This window comes from Sceloporus occidentalis, unplaced genomic scaffold (genome assembly GCF_023333645.1).
Source record: "Sceloporus occidentalis isolate IW3139 unplaced genomic scaffold, rSceOcc1.0.p SCAF_22, whole genome shotgun sequence".
Taxonomy (NCBI): Eukaryota; Metazoa; Chordata; class Lepidosauria; order Squamata; family Phrynosomatidae; genus Sceloporus; species Sceloporus occidentalis.
This window is the reverse complement of record NW_028317002.1, coordinates 8,407,155-8,420,650: the sequence shown is the minus strand read 5'-3', so window position 1 is coordinate 8,420,650 and position 13,496 is coordinate 8,407,155.

Here is a 13,496-nt window from a genome sequence, read left to right as displayed (position 1 = left end):
AAGCTCTCAGTCTGAGTATGGGTGTCTGTCACAGCCATGATCAAAGTGCAATAAAGGTGATAAAAACAACATGTGAAGTAAAGACACATTAGACATTTGTAAGGCCAATGTTGGCACATAGTGCTGAATATGAAACACTCAACAGGAAGATTATAGTGGTTGCTACGTGCCTGCTCCATGCACTGAGGAATCTCATTTATTGCTACTTGACAGGCAACATAATTCACCACATCTGAGAGACTGATCTCTATCCATCATGTGAAAAATATATGTTTACTAATACAGCGGGTCACATTTATAAAAGGCAATTTTGGATCTAACTGCTCAATACCGGGCAATCAGAAGGAATACCCCTTGGTTTACAAGATGATATCTCCACATGTATCACAATTTAAAAATATGGTTCATGGAATATTATTGATAAAGAAACATTCTGGTGCACAATGGAAGAATCAACAGAAACATTCTATTGACATTATGACTGTACCATGTTTATGGCTTAGCATCAGAACTGTTATTTATACATAGACCTAAATGTGACTGCTCACAGAGTTTACTCTTGTACACACTGACCTAGCTGACATCATAAACATGGTAATGATATGTACATTATCCTGCTGTAGCTTTTTTTGTGAATATATATTACCCCTGATATCTCTTCTAAATGAAATTCTGTTTCATTTTATTATAATTAAAAAAAGACGACCCCCCAAATCTGAATATTAATTTAGGAACAAAAGAAAAAGCCTGAATATAAGACGACCCTATAGGAAAAAAGTTTTACCAGTAAATGTTAATTCATGTAAACAATTTTTTTAATAAAAGCTATGATTGAGAAAAATATTTTGGTTTTATTTCCTTCTATTTTCCAACCTGCCCCCCCCAGTTATGCACATCTGCCCCAGAAAAGCCTTATACCCCCTATATGCCACTGTGCCCCATGATATGCCTTTTAACCCTCTAAATGCCACTGTGCCCTATGATATGCCTTTTAACCCTATATGCCACTGTGCCCCATGATATGCCTTTTGACCCCCTATGTGCCACTCTGCCTCCAGAAATGCCTTATACCCCTATATGCCACTCTGGCATTTATAGGGTTAAAAGGCATATTATGGGGTAGAGTGGCAAATAGGAAGGTTTAAGGCATTTCAGGAGGCAGAGTGGTGGATAGAGGGTTAAAAAGGCATTTCTGGAGGCAGAGCGGCATTAAGGGGGTTAAAAGGCATTTCACAGAGCACTCTGCCTACAGAAATGCCTTATGCCCCCCATTTAACACATACAATCGAGCAAATACATTAAATTCATTAAAGTTAATTTTTTTCCAGTTAATTCTTTTTATGTGCCTCTGCCTCAATTTGTACCACACTTTAGGTGCAAAATACAATGAACTCCTACTCCTACTGGAACTGGCAGCTGATTCAGAGACATGACCATTTTATCTAGTGGTTCTCTTGTAGATATTCGTATCAGAAAAATGTTGCCAATGAAGCGGACAGTATAAAGCATATGTCCATGAGTGTGCATTAGTTTGAGTCTGTATGTGTTTGTGCTAGTGTGGCTGTGTATATATATTAAGTTGGACAACACCACTCTACATGATGTTAATCTTGCTCCTTGCCTATATGCAATGAGTAAACCTGCATCTGTAAAGATGCCTGGCCACATTTACAAAGAGTAACTCTGAAGCAAAGTTCTAAATTAGCCACTGGAACTTGGCTACAATTGAAATTCCAAATGAGGCATTGACACATGGCTTCCGATGATCTTTCCTGCTGATTGTCCTATGCTTAGCTATTTGGAAAATGACTTAAGAACAGTGTAGAATAATGATAGAATAAGGATGGTGTCCGTGTCTTTAATGTGTTACAAGGCATTTTGATCCTCCATCCTACGAGCAGGGGGTTGGATGTATATGGGCATAATCATTAACTTGCATGCTCTTGCCTGAAACTTGCAAAATTTAAAGTCACCTACACTGCATAACATATGAGTTGTTTTGTAGATCTTAGTTTGTAATGGCATGGAACCTCTGCTGTATTTGGTCAGTCAAGTATCTTATTTTGTTTCGCTGCGGTCTATAGTAGGATTGTCAGTCAGTTACCTATAGCAGAGGAACTCCAGCATTGTGTCCATTCCGGTCAGTTTCCGATATGACATCTAGGCTCCACAGTACTCAAATCTAAACAATTTAGAAAAACACTGCTATGAAGTGTTGTTTGTTTAAAAAAGTTATAGAGCAAATTGTCAAATGCTATGCATTTCCATGGTTTCCATGGTTATTTCTTCTCATTTAGAACTTTGCCCTAGAGCTACTATTTAGAAATATGGCCATATATATGGAAAAGTTGCAGAGCTTTTCATTTTGAATCTTTAAAGAATCCTCACTATAGATTATACATACATGCAGAATATATATTGAAGTTACATGCTGCTGAATAGGATAACAATATTGACAGGGAATATATTTTATACTTACATAAATAAAATATACTAAATCCATATTTATGAATATTAAAAATTGATAGCCCCTGTAACAATTTCTATGAAAGCATTCATCATTTACTTTCCAAAGGAAGAAATTTAAACCTTGCAAAACATACAATTAAGGTAACACTGTTGTTTAAAGAATGAAATTGATTAAACCTTTGTATATTAAATATTAACCCCAGAAGAACTTAAATGTTTACAAGCATAATCACAATATAAGAAAAATCCCTGCATGCTGCAATTTAATGAGAATTACTAGCTGTTCATGTGCTTATGAGGGTGATAACTTGAATATATTATGTACAGGTAAAATAAATTCATTCTCAGTATGAAAATATTTCTACACCAAAGAACCAAACAATTTCTACAACAAAGGCTTTAGGAGCATGTTGCAGATACAAGCCATAGGCTGGCATATTTCTTTTAAACACAACGGGTCTATTAAGTCTGTGAAATTCATTAGTGATTTTATCTAAATACACACACATAGCATTTCATTATTATTTAATTTCTAAATAGTTGAAATGCAAGTAAGTAGCAAAGTTTTATTCAGAATCACTGTGGCAAAAGACACAATTGCTGAAAAGAACACAGCGCCTTTCTAAATACTAGCCACTACACTATCTGTGTGTTTTCCTCCACACACATACAAAGCAATCCATATACAATTCTGTTATACAAACAGGTGATAAACACACAACCTTATGGTATACAATGAATCATCAATGCATATGGCAAGTTTAGTATGAATGCAATTTGAGGAGAAAGATTTATATATATATGTATATATATATATAAACTCATTTGAGCAGGACCCTCCTTACCTGTTGTCTCTGTTAGTCAATTTGTTATGTTACATGCTACTTGTTATGTCCTGTCTACCCATTGTACATGGCTACGAAATTTGATGGCCTTATATAAAACAATAAATAAATAATAATAATATACATGTACAGTATAATAGTAAAGTACTGTGGAAACAAATGAACCCAGCCCCATTCCTAATAAGATTTGTGTTTATTTGCTGGTGATTTTGTAGGCCAAGTCAACACCTTAAACTCTTTGTTGTGTTCCTCAAACCATTCCTCAACCATTTTTGCTTTGTGGCAGGGTGTGTTATCCTGCTGAAAGAGGACAATGCCATCAAGGAATAACGTGTCCATGAAATGGTGTACATGGTCTGCAACAATGCTTAGGTAGGTGATACGTGGCAAAGTAACATCCACATGAATGGCAGGCCCCAGGGTTTCCCAGCAGAACATTACCTAAAGCATCACACTGCCTCCGCCGGCTTGCCTTCTTCCCATAGTGCTTCCTGGTGCCATAGGTCCTTTAGGTTAGTGAGGCGCATACACCCAGCCATCCACGTGATGTAAAGGAAAACGCAAGTCATCAGACCAGACGATCTTCCTCCATTGCTCCGTGGTTCCATTGTAGATGCTTTCAGCAGTAGACAGGGGTCAGCATGGGCAACAAACTGAGATTAAATGTGTATTCTGACACCTTTCTATCAGAACCAGCATAAACTTTTTCAGCAATTTGAGCTACAGCTACAGTAGCTCATCTGTTGGATTGGACCATGCAGGCCAGCCTTTGCCCCCATGTGCATCATTGAGCCTTAGCCACCCATGACCCTGTCGCTGGTCAACCACTTTTCCTTTCTTGGACAACTTTTGATAGGTACTGACCACCCTACATAAGCTGCAGTTTTGGAGATTTTCTGTCCCAATCATCTAGCTATCACACTTTGGCCCATGTCAAAGTCGCTCAGATCCTTACACTGTTACATTTTTCTTGCATCTACACATCAACTTAGAGAACGAAATGTTCACTTTCTGCCTATTATATCCCACCCACTGCCACGGTAACAAAATTACCAGTGTCAATGGTCATAATGTTATGGCTGATCGGTGTGTATGTTTGTACCTAATAAGAAGGCTAATGATGTGATCTGTTTCTCTGTTGTCCTCCAGTAAGCTCTTGACAATACACATTGGGTTAATTTCCATGAAGGTGGCATATTGTGGCATTATATGTGAAAAGTAATACGAGGAGGATCTTGAATGACATCACGTTCTCAAGTGAAATCAGCACAAATCATAAGAGGGACACAGGGGAAACCAACTATTTAGGAGGATGTTGCCACTACCAAACACGCCTGGTCAAAGCCCTAATGGGTAAAACACGTAGCGTGGAGCTTTCGATATTTATTGGCCTTTTATTTTATTTAGTTTGTGACTTCAGACTAACATGTAAGAGTTTTTATTTCATTAAAGTTTGAATATATACAATTTTCTACTTAACCATGCCCTCTCCTTTCTTGGAGTACATTGGACACCAATCATAGTAGGAGAAGTGTTTAACCATTGAAGAGCTTTGATTATGCTTCTCTCCTGTGAGTGCAATACAATCAGTGGGGTTTGCTTAATTTGTTTCCACAGACCTTCACTATTATATATATATATGACAACATAAGGTTATCTATTTTTTAATTGCTTCTATTAGATTGCACAAAGTTTGCATTGTAGTAACTTGAATCCTCTAATAAATAACAAAGCAATTAATAAAGGGGGTGTGTGAGTAGTAAATTAAGTAGAGGGCCTACCCCAAACTTAACAATGAGTATCCTTTCTGGACTTGTTTTTGTCTTTTGAGAATAGGAGTTTTATTAGTCTTTTATGATACAATTGCGATAATGTGAAAGTACCACATTATGAAACAAAAACAACAATAATTGCTGGGGTTAAGGGTGCCAATCTAGGAAGTGCTAATTCCAGAATATGCTCCTAATTTTCCTATCTGGAATTTTACCTATGAATGGCTTTAAGGGCTTTAAAGTGACTTTGCACATGCATATTAAATAATAGCAGAATGTATTTTGTGAGGCATATAATATATATACTATAGTGGTATATTTTTATACAAGATGGGATGTGCTTCCTACGTAGGCACATATGTGAAATAATGATAAAACGAGACTATTTTATTTATGTTAATGAATTAGCCCATCATCCAAGAAGCCTAATACATCAAAAAGAATATGAAAAATTCCGATTAACTATTTTTTTCCTTGGTTTTAAACCTGAATGTATTTTTGATGAGCCGGTAACAGAGCTCACTGATTATGCCAACAGCCTTAGATAGTATATTAAATTCATTACGTATTGGAGATAGAGAACACCACTGAACATTCCAATGAACCATTGATCCTGAATGAGACCGCAGAAGACTGCTAATCGAAGTCTTAGCATTGGCGTTTTTATTCCGCTCTAACCATAAGCACTTATTTAGCCTGTATTACACTATTAAAAGTTTATAATTATATATTGAACAGTACTTAGAACTTTGTTTTACATAATAGATTGAAAAACTTTGTACATACCTGCTGCCATATTAAAGTTTAAGAGACTATTACACAAAAAAATGCTGAAAAGATAAAAAAAAAAACTTATTTGACTTACTGTTTTTTTGTAGATTTTATCACTGAATAAATGTATATAATGGTGTGATACTATATAACATGGTAGAAACACAACAGGGTTTACTCACTAAATGCAGAGTAGACAGGAGAGTGATCGTGTTAATCTCACTTCACTATTCATTCTTTTGCACAATGCATTATTCAATGGGTGAAGCAATTTTAAAGACATCTGATTTTTGATTTAACTACTTGTTTTATAGCACCTGCCAAGCTCTCCCTTTAGTTGAAGCTTACTAGGGCTGGCTCTTGATAATGTACAGTATAGCAAAATCAAAGAGTTGAAACATAACTCTTTCCTGTCAACTCTCACTTTAGCTGATGCATTGGAAAGCTGTCCTGAAATGATACATATTTTATGATATTAGGCAGGGGTTATGTAGGTAAAAAGTCTTGGGGAGGATACATTCTGCCTCCTACCTAAAACCATCATTCTACCTAAAACAGCCATTGATTCTAATGCAAAATAGTAATAAATAAAACGTACACTTGCCAAACAAGTTTTTTCCACTTCTTATTAACATTAAACCTGGCACCTTAAAGCTTAATTACTGTGACAAAGAGATGCTGGAGTTATTATCCCATTATCCCAGGACAGTAGAGTAAATGGAGCGCCTATAACTATGACAACACACTATTTCCCCCTCTTCAAAGACATCTACCTATAAATAGTGGGAGTGCCCAAACCTTTTGTATTTTTAACATTAGAGGATTGGGGAGAGGATGTCACCACAAGCGTAGCAATATTGCCCTTAGTTCAGTTGAAGGCAAAATGACAGCCCTTTCGGTGATGTCCTCTCTGCTGATTCGATATTCAATATTAACATTTATACTCTATGTGGTCAAAATACTCTTTGTAGATATGACGGGAATGTTTCACAAACTGACAGATGGAAGTAAAATATTGTATTAAAAAACTCTTGGCATTCAATAACCCTGATGCAGTATATCTGTTCAAGTGCCACTGTGGTTTGGGATGTAGGAAGGCTAATTGCATGCTTAAAAATGAAGATGATTAAATATACACATGCTGTAAAGCATAAAGTGGAGAGCAGCCCTTACAGTTCCTAGTTTTTGTGTCTGTAATCATCTAATAAGTACTATTCACTGCGTGTTAACAGACAAGTTAAAGCACTGCATTATAGCGTTTCCACCGAAAAAAGGAGAGTAAAATAAGATATCATTCGCAATGAGGCATTCTTAGTGCGGATCGTTAGAATATATAATTGCCTGCAAACACAGTTATTCTTTCATTCCACATCAAGTATTGTTGCATTAAGTGGCTGCCCAGGTTCTATATTTGTATGTCTATCTACTTCGTATTGGTAAGGTTAAGGCTTATTCACATCTAAATGGATTTAGGGTTATTCATATCTATTATTTGTCTATCCTTTTCCCACTTTTAGCCTATGAGCTATTCATTCGGACAGTGTGTGTGTGTGTAACTACATTCCGTTTTAACCTCAGATCACTGCCAATTCATCATTAATACTTTACCAAATGCAGTTTGAATCTGCAATGAATCTTATTTTTTTTTTAATCAGAGTATTTAGTGGTAAAACATTGCTAATGATAACTAACTAGACATACTGAGAACACTAACACATACACCTAGACACTCACACTACAAACACACACGCTAACATACCCAGACCCACACACACAAACATAGCCAGCCACACACATGCTCTAACATAACCAGAAAAACATAAGCTGTTACACCCAGGCACCATCACACCCACTAACATAAACAGACACACACGCCTGCCCATACACACATACATACACATTCACGTATGCCCTTACACACAAGCGTACACATCCTGGCATACTCTTGCTCTTGCAGGCACACCCTTGCTTACCCTTAGACATACTTGCCGTAAGATCCAAACACTTTCAAAAAACATTCTTGCTCTTTTTTTCTTAATTTTCTTCTTTCCTCTCCTTTCTTCCTATATCTTCCCTTTTACCTCTCTTCTTTCGCTTTATCTCTCCTCTTAATTAACTCACCCCTTCCAATCATCTCTCCACTTTTTATTATGTTTCCCCTTTCTTCCCATCTCTTACCTTTGTCCCTCTCATTATCTGTCATCTTTATGTAGTGGGAGCACAAGGCCTGTTTCACTGCTGTGTCATGGTGCTCACAGCTTTAGTGTCAATCGCCAGCACACATCAGAAGGGAGCACTGTAGGAACAGACCTTATGATGCCTTCATTTTGTTCCATTTAGAGGGAGATCTCTGGCCTTGCTCCTCCAGGGCTGGGCAATCCAGTACGCCTCTAGAGAGAGCGGGCAAGGTGACGGACAAAGTGCCAACCACTGGAGGTAATGATATGCCTTACTATGGCGTACCATCACAAAAATGCCCTGGATATATACATGTGTAATGGTTCGTTAGGCTCTGTGTTCATTTTAAAAAGAGCTACTGTGTAGTGGAACAATGAACTTTCTTTACTACAATAAATCCACTTGATGAATGCTAGGAAGACAACACTTTGAAGCTCCTTAAGGCACACAAATACTTGCACAGGGGAAGTAAAATATTTAATCTTGCACATGATAAGTTTTATAAATCCAAACTGCAAGATCATTGTGAAACTTCTAATTTTCTTTTATTTTTATGCAGAAGGCTCTTGTGGATATAGAAAGTTGTGTTTGACTTTTTTTTAATAATACCTTGCACACAGTTATTTCTCCCACCGGGATGCAAAAATGGGTCAAAACAGCATCAATATCCTATTGATTTAAAAGTCTTTTTTCCCTCTATTATATGGTGATACATGTATTTCTTTGCATTAGTTGCTCCACCGCTTTTCAGCTAAAAGGCATTGATAAATGACCCTTTGATGTTTTCATTACAGATCACTTTGGTGTTAACCTTCAGTAGAAGTGACTCCAAATAGTTTGTTCTCTTGGCTCTTTGCATAGATCTATAAGATACTTATTGAAGGTTCTCCCTAAGGTGCAGGTATTTATTCATTTCACGTAAACTGTATTAAAATAAAGCATATCCACAATTTGTATACTAAAATAAGAAGCTCTTTAAAAAGTCAGTTCTTCAATGAACAGTCACAATATGGAAACATTCTGGGGGGATATATATATTACATGGGAAACATTACATGTTTCTTTGTACTTCTTCAAAATAGCTTGGAGAGTACATCTGGAATCCCCTGTCTGCCTTGAAAATTCTACCTGGGAGAGACCTTGCTGATGCGGTATACCTACCTTGTGTCTTGTTGCTGTGCTCAGTCTTGTCATGGTGTATAACATTAAACTTCACTCTTAATGCTAGTTTGAAGGCAAAGTGGTTGCACCAAATATTGATTGGATTTAGTTTTTTCTGTTCACTAACTTTAAATTTTGTTAAATGAAAACAATAAATTATTATGTCGATTTAAAAGCATATTTTTTTCACACCTGCCTAAAGCTTTTGCGCAGTAATATAGTGGATATAAAAATTCTACACACCCCTGTTAAAATGCCAGGTTCTTATGATGTTAAAGAATGAGACAAACATAAATCATGTCAGAACTTTTTCCACCTTTAACGTGACCTATAACGTGAACAATTCAGTTGTATAACAAACGGAAATCTTTGAGGGGGGGAAAAAAAACTCACAATAACCTGGTTGCATAAGTGTGCACACCCTCTTATAACTGGGGCTGTGGATGTGTTCAGAATTAACCAATCACATTCAAACTCATGTTAAATAGAAGTCATTACACACCTGCCATCATTTAAAGTGACTTAGTGACATTTGCTTAGTTGCATCTCAGAGCAAAATCCATGGTCCGCAGAGAACTTCCAAAGCATCAGAGGGATCTCATTGTTGAAAGATATCAGTCAGGAGAAGGGTGCAAAAAAATTTCCAAAGCATTAGATATACCATGGAACGCAGTGAAGAAAGAGGAGAAAATATGGCACAACAGAGACTTGGATTATTATTCATTAATTAAAGAATCAGTTACTGAATTATATCAGGGGTGGTGCAGTCAGTCCTAGAGACTGTATTAGCCAATCAACTTTTGGTATCAATGTTGATATTGACAGTTTATAAAAACCTAGTGCATAACTTACCCTCAACAGACCTGAAATAGATAAATTCTGATTCCCTGCTTTTTCTGGATAATAATGGTAAAATGTTATTACATGTGAAAACTGATAATAGCTGCAAAATATTGAAAATGGGTGAAATGTAAACATTGTAAAATATTATAAATGACCAATATGTGGTAACTGGAACATACACAAATTAAGCACTAATACAGATAAATGCAGATAAAATATTACAGAGTTTTATATTCCTCACACAAAAGCGCAGATCCTAGCATTCATTAATCTTTTGTTGCCAGGAACCAAGGCATTTTTCCATTTAGAGCAGGCAATTTTAAAAACTCTGCAATGTATTCTTCAAAAAAAATAAAAAAATAAAAAAAAAGATATTCCTCCTGGCAACAGCCAGTTAATATAAACAATGATTTTGTATTTAAATCAAAATACTTTTTTCATAAATTGATGGCTTTAGGTGTATTTTACATAATGCAGTATATGATTTCATACATTAAAATTTATAGTGCCACTAAAAATTTTTAATAGCAGATAAAATGTATTTCTTACAAATTTTATCATAAAACTACAAAAAAAAAAGCAGATACACTAATTCCGATACATGCATAGTTTTAATTACATATTTGACCATCACAGGAACCATATTGGATCCCATAAAGTATTTTTATAACACTATAATATAGATTAATTTTCTGTTATAAAGAGAACCTGAAGTAAAGTGCCTTATCTACCATGTTTTATGGTTAAGATTTATTTGAAATATTACGTACTACATTTGGTACAATAGACCTTATTGTACAGCAAGTCTTTCATGAAGACCAGATTTTCTTTGTCCAGGATTTCTTCATTACAGAGGCTCCTGGGCAGAGCCGGCCTTAGGTGTTCTGGCGCCCTGTGCGGACTACTCCTCTGGCGCCCCCCCATCCCCCCAAAAAGAAAGGAAAAAAATCTTGTAACAAACAAAAAGCTTTAATTAAACAAAACAGCTAATCTGCTGTAACAAAAACATTATTTTAAATATTGAAAAAATTGGACCTCGCTACCACACCAAAAAAAAAATTGCCACACTGACTGCAGATTAGGGGAAGACTGAAAATCACATGTTAACTCAGCGTTGAAGGTATAGATCAAATAAACAGAAGCAGACATACAAACCCTCTATTTGTAAGTATACACTAATAATGTATGGAAACAGATCGACAGAATAACACACACACAGCTTTGCAGCTATAAATCAATTGGAATTCACATATAAACTCAGCATTAAAGGTATAGATAACCCCCTACATTACAAGCATAGATCACAGGTTGCACACCCCAAAGCCAGCCCTGGTGTCCACATTGCCCACATAGAACCGGATCAGCACCCAGATTACAGCCCAGCCTGAGCCAACTTTGTCCCCAAACAGCCCAGTGTAAGACATCTTTGTTGGCAAACTATGTACCCCCTTTTCTCACTATCCATCCCCTCTCCCACTTCTCATTATCTACCCCTTTATCTGCTCCTTCTCACTATGTACGCCCTTCTCACAATGTACCCCCACTCCCCCTTCTTACTGCCTTCCCCCCTTTCTCACTATGTCCCCCCTTTCCCACTTCTTAATATGTACTCCCTCTACCTCTTCTCAATATCTATTCTCATATTCCGGCGCTCAGCAGGAAACACCGGCACCGCGACGGAGATCGATGCCGGATGAGAGTGAGGGGTGCCAAGCGGTTGCTGAAAAAGACGACGTTTCTATTCCCGACTCCCGGGCAGATGCCCCTGCTGCCACGGCCCCCTGTGCAGCCTCACACCCCTAAGGCCGGCCCTGCTCCTGGGTGTGGTGCACCGGCAACACCAGCCTTAGTGTGCACTACTTTTTACTTATTTTCAAACATATTTCAATATACTTTTGTCTTTTCTATGCCTTAACCTTTTTCTAGTACCTAGGGATACGCAGTCAGTTCATGTTCTTAGTGTCAAATTGAATCTGCGCAACAGTCAAACTGTGGTAACCTATTAACAAAAGAAAAGTCTTTACAAATATGCTTTTTACTGTAATATAGTATATTGCTTTTTTGTTCATATGAAAAAAAAAAACTGTTTTAACTTTCGCTGGCCATGCCTGCCTCTTTCTCCAGTTCTGCCATATTTGTTGAGAACCATTTTAATTTTAAAGGGGGTGAGGTTAAAGGGTTTGAGGTTTTGCTAGGGGGTGGGGATCTACATAGAGTTTTATGTTATTTTTATGTTATTAATATTTTTGTAACTTAGGCATTAAGTTGTTTTCAATTTATTTAGGATAATATTGTAATTAAAAAACAAAACTCTCTATATTTTATGTGATATTATTCTTTTTGCAGAGGATAACAATTAATCATTTAGGTTCTTATTGATAAAAAATACATCCATTACCCAACAATCAATAGCATAAAAATATCTAGTTCTGTAAATACTTACACATGACATTGAATTGAAAATATAATTGGAAAGTAATTTGGGATTTGAAAAAAAGTAGATCCAGATACTAATATCGTTCAATAAGACAAGGCGTGTGTGGGTGTGAAAGATATGCTAAATGATTTACTTCTGCCCACTCATGCACGACTTAGTAGTGAATCACAATCCAATTATTGGCATAACACTAGACACTTGTTTAGAATAAAATAATTTTAAATGCTAACATTTTAAGATGGTAAGATTTGGGTTTCAGGTTTAAAATACCAAATCTGTAGAAGGAGAAATTCAGGGAACTATATGGGTGGCATATCTAGGCCTTAAACTTGTCTACATGGGGCAGGGCCTAGGAAGGGTTTTAGGGCTTGTTGCCAGGGTATTACTTCCCTTTTGGGTCAAACATCACTGATATATCTCTGCCGTCCTTTCTTGATTAGTAAGTGTTTCGACTGGGGTAGGGGCATCCTAGATGAACGTTAGATTAGTTCACTAAAAAAACATTTATTGGAAGAGTTTACCTGACCCACCATTGTGGTGATGTGTGCAACAAGTGGTAATTCACAGAACATCCATGCTTAAGACAGGAGTCCATCCTTATTTAGGGCTAGTTTCCACTTCTTTAAGCAGTAGAAATATATGTATTTAAAATGACGTTTAGCCTTAAGGACATGAGCTATTTTACTATATAGGACCAAAGCAATATTTGTGTTTTTGCTATTTCTTCTTCAACTGTCATTTCCCTCACTTTTCTTCTTCAACTGTCATTTCTCACTTAATGGCCCCACACATGGTTTTTTTTTTCAGGACAACTAAGCCTTTTTAAAACCATATTATTATATGTAAGACATTTTTTTTATGAAATTTTTTTTTAAAAAGAGGAATTTAAAAAAACAAACATTTATTCACAGCTTTCTAAGTATATACATTATGCACAGCTAGTATAAATGGGAAAAATACCCTGTTTTGAAAACCACTCTATATTTCTTTAATTTTCATTTACTTTTATTTCTAAATAGT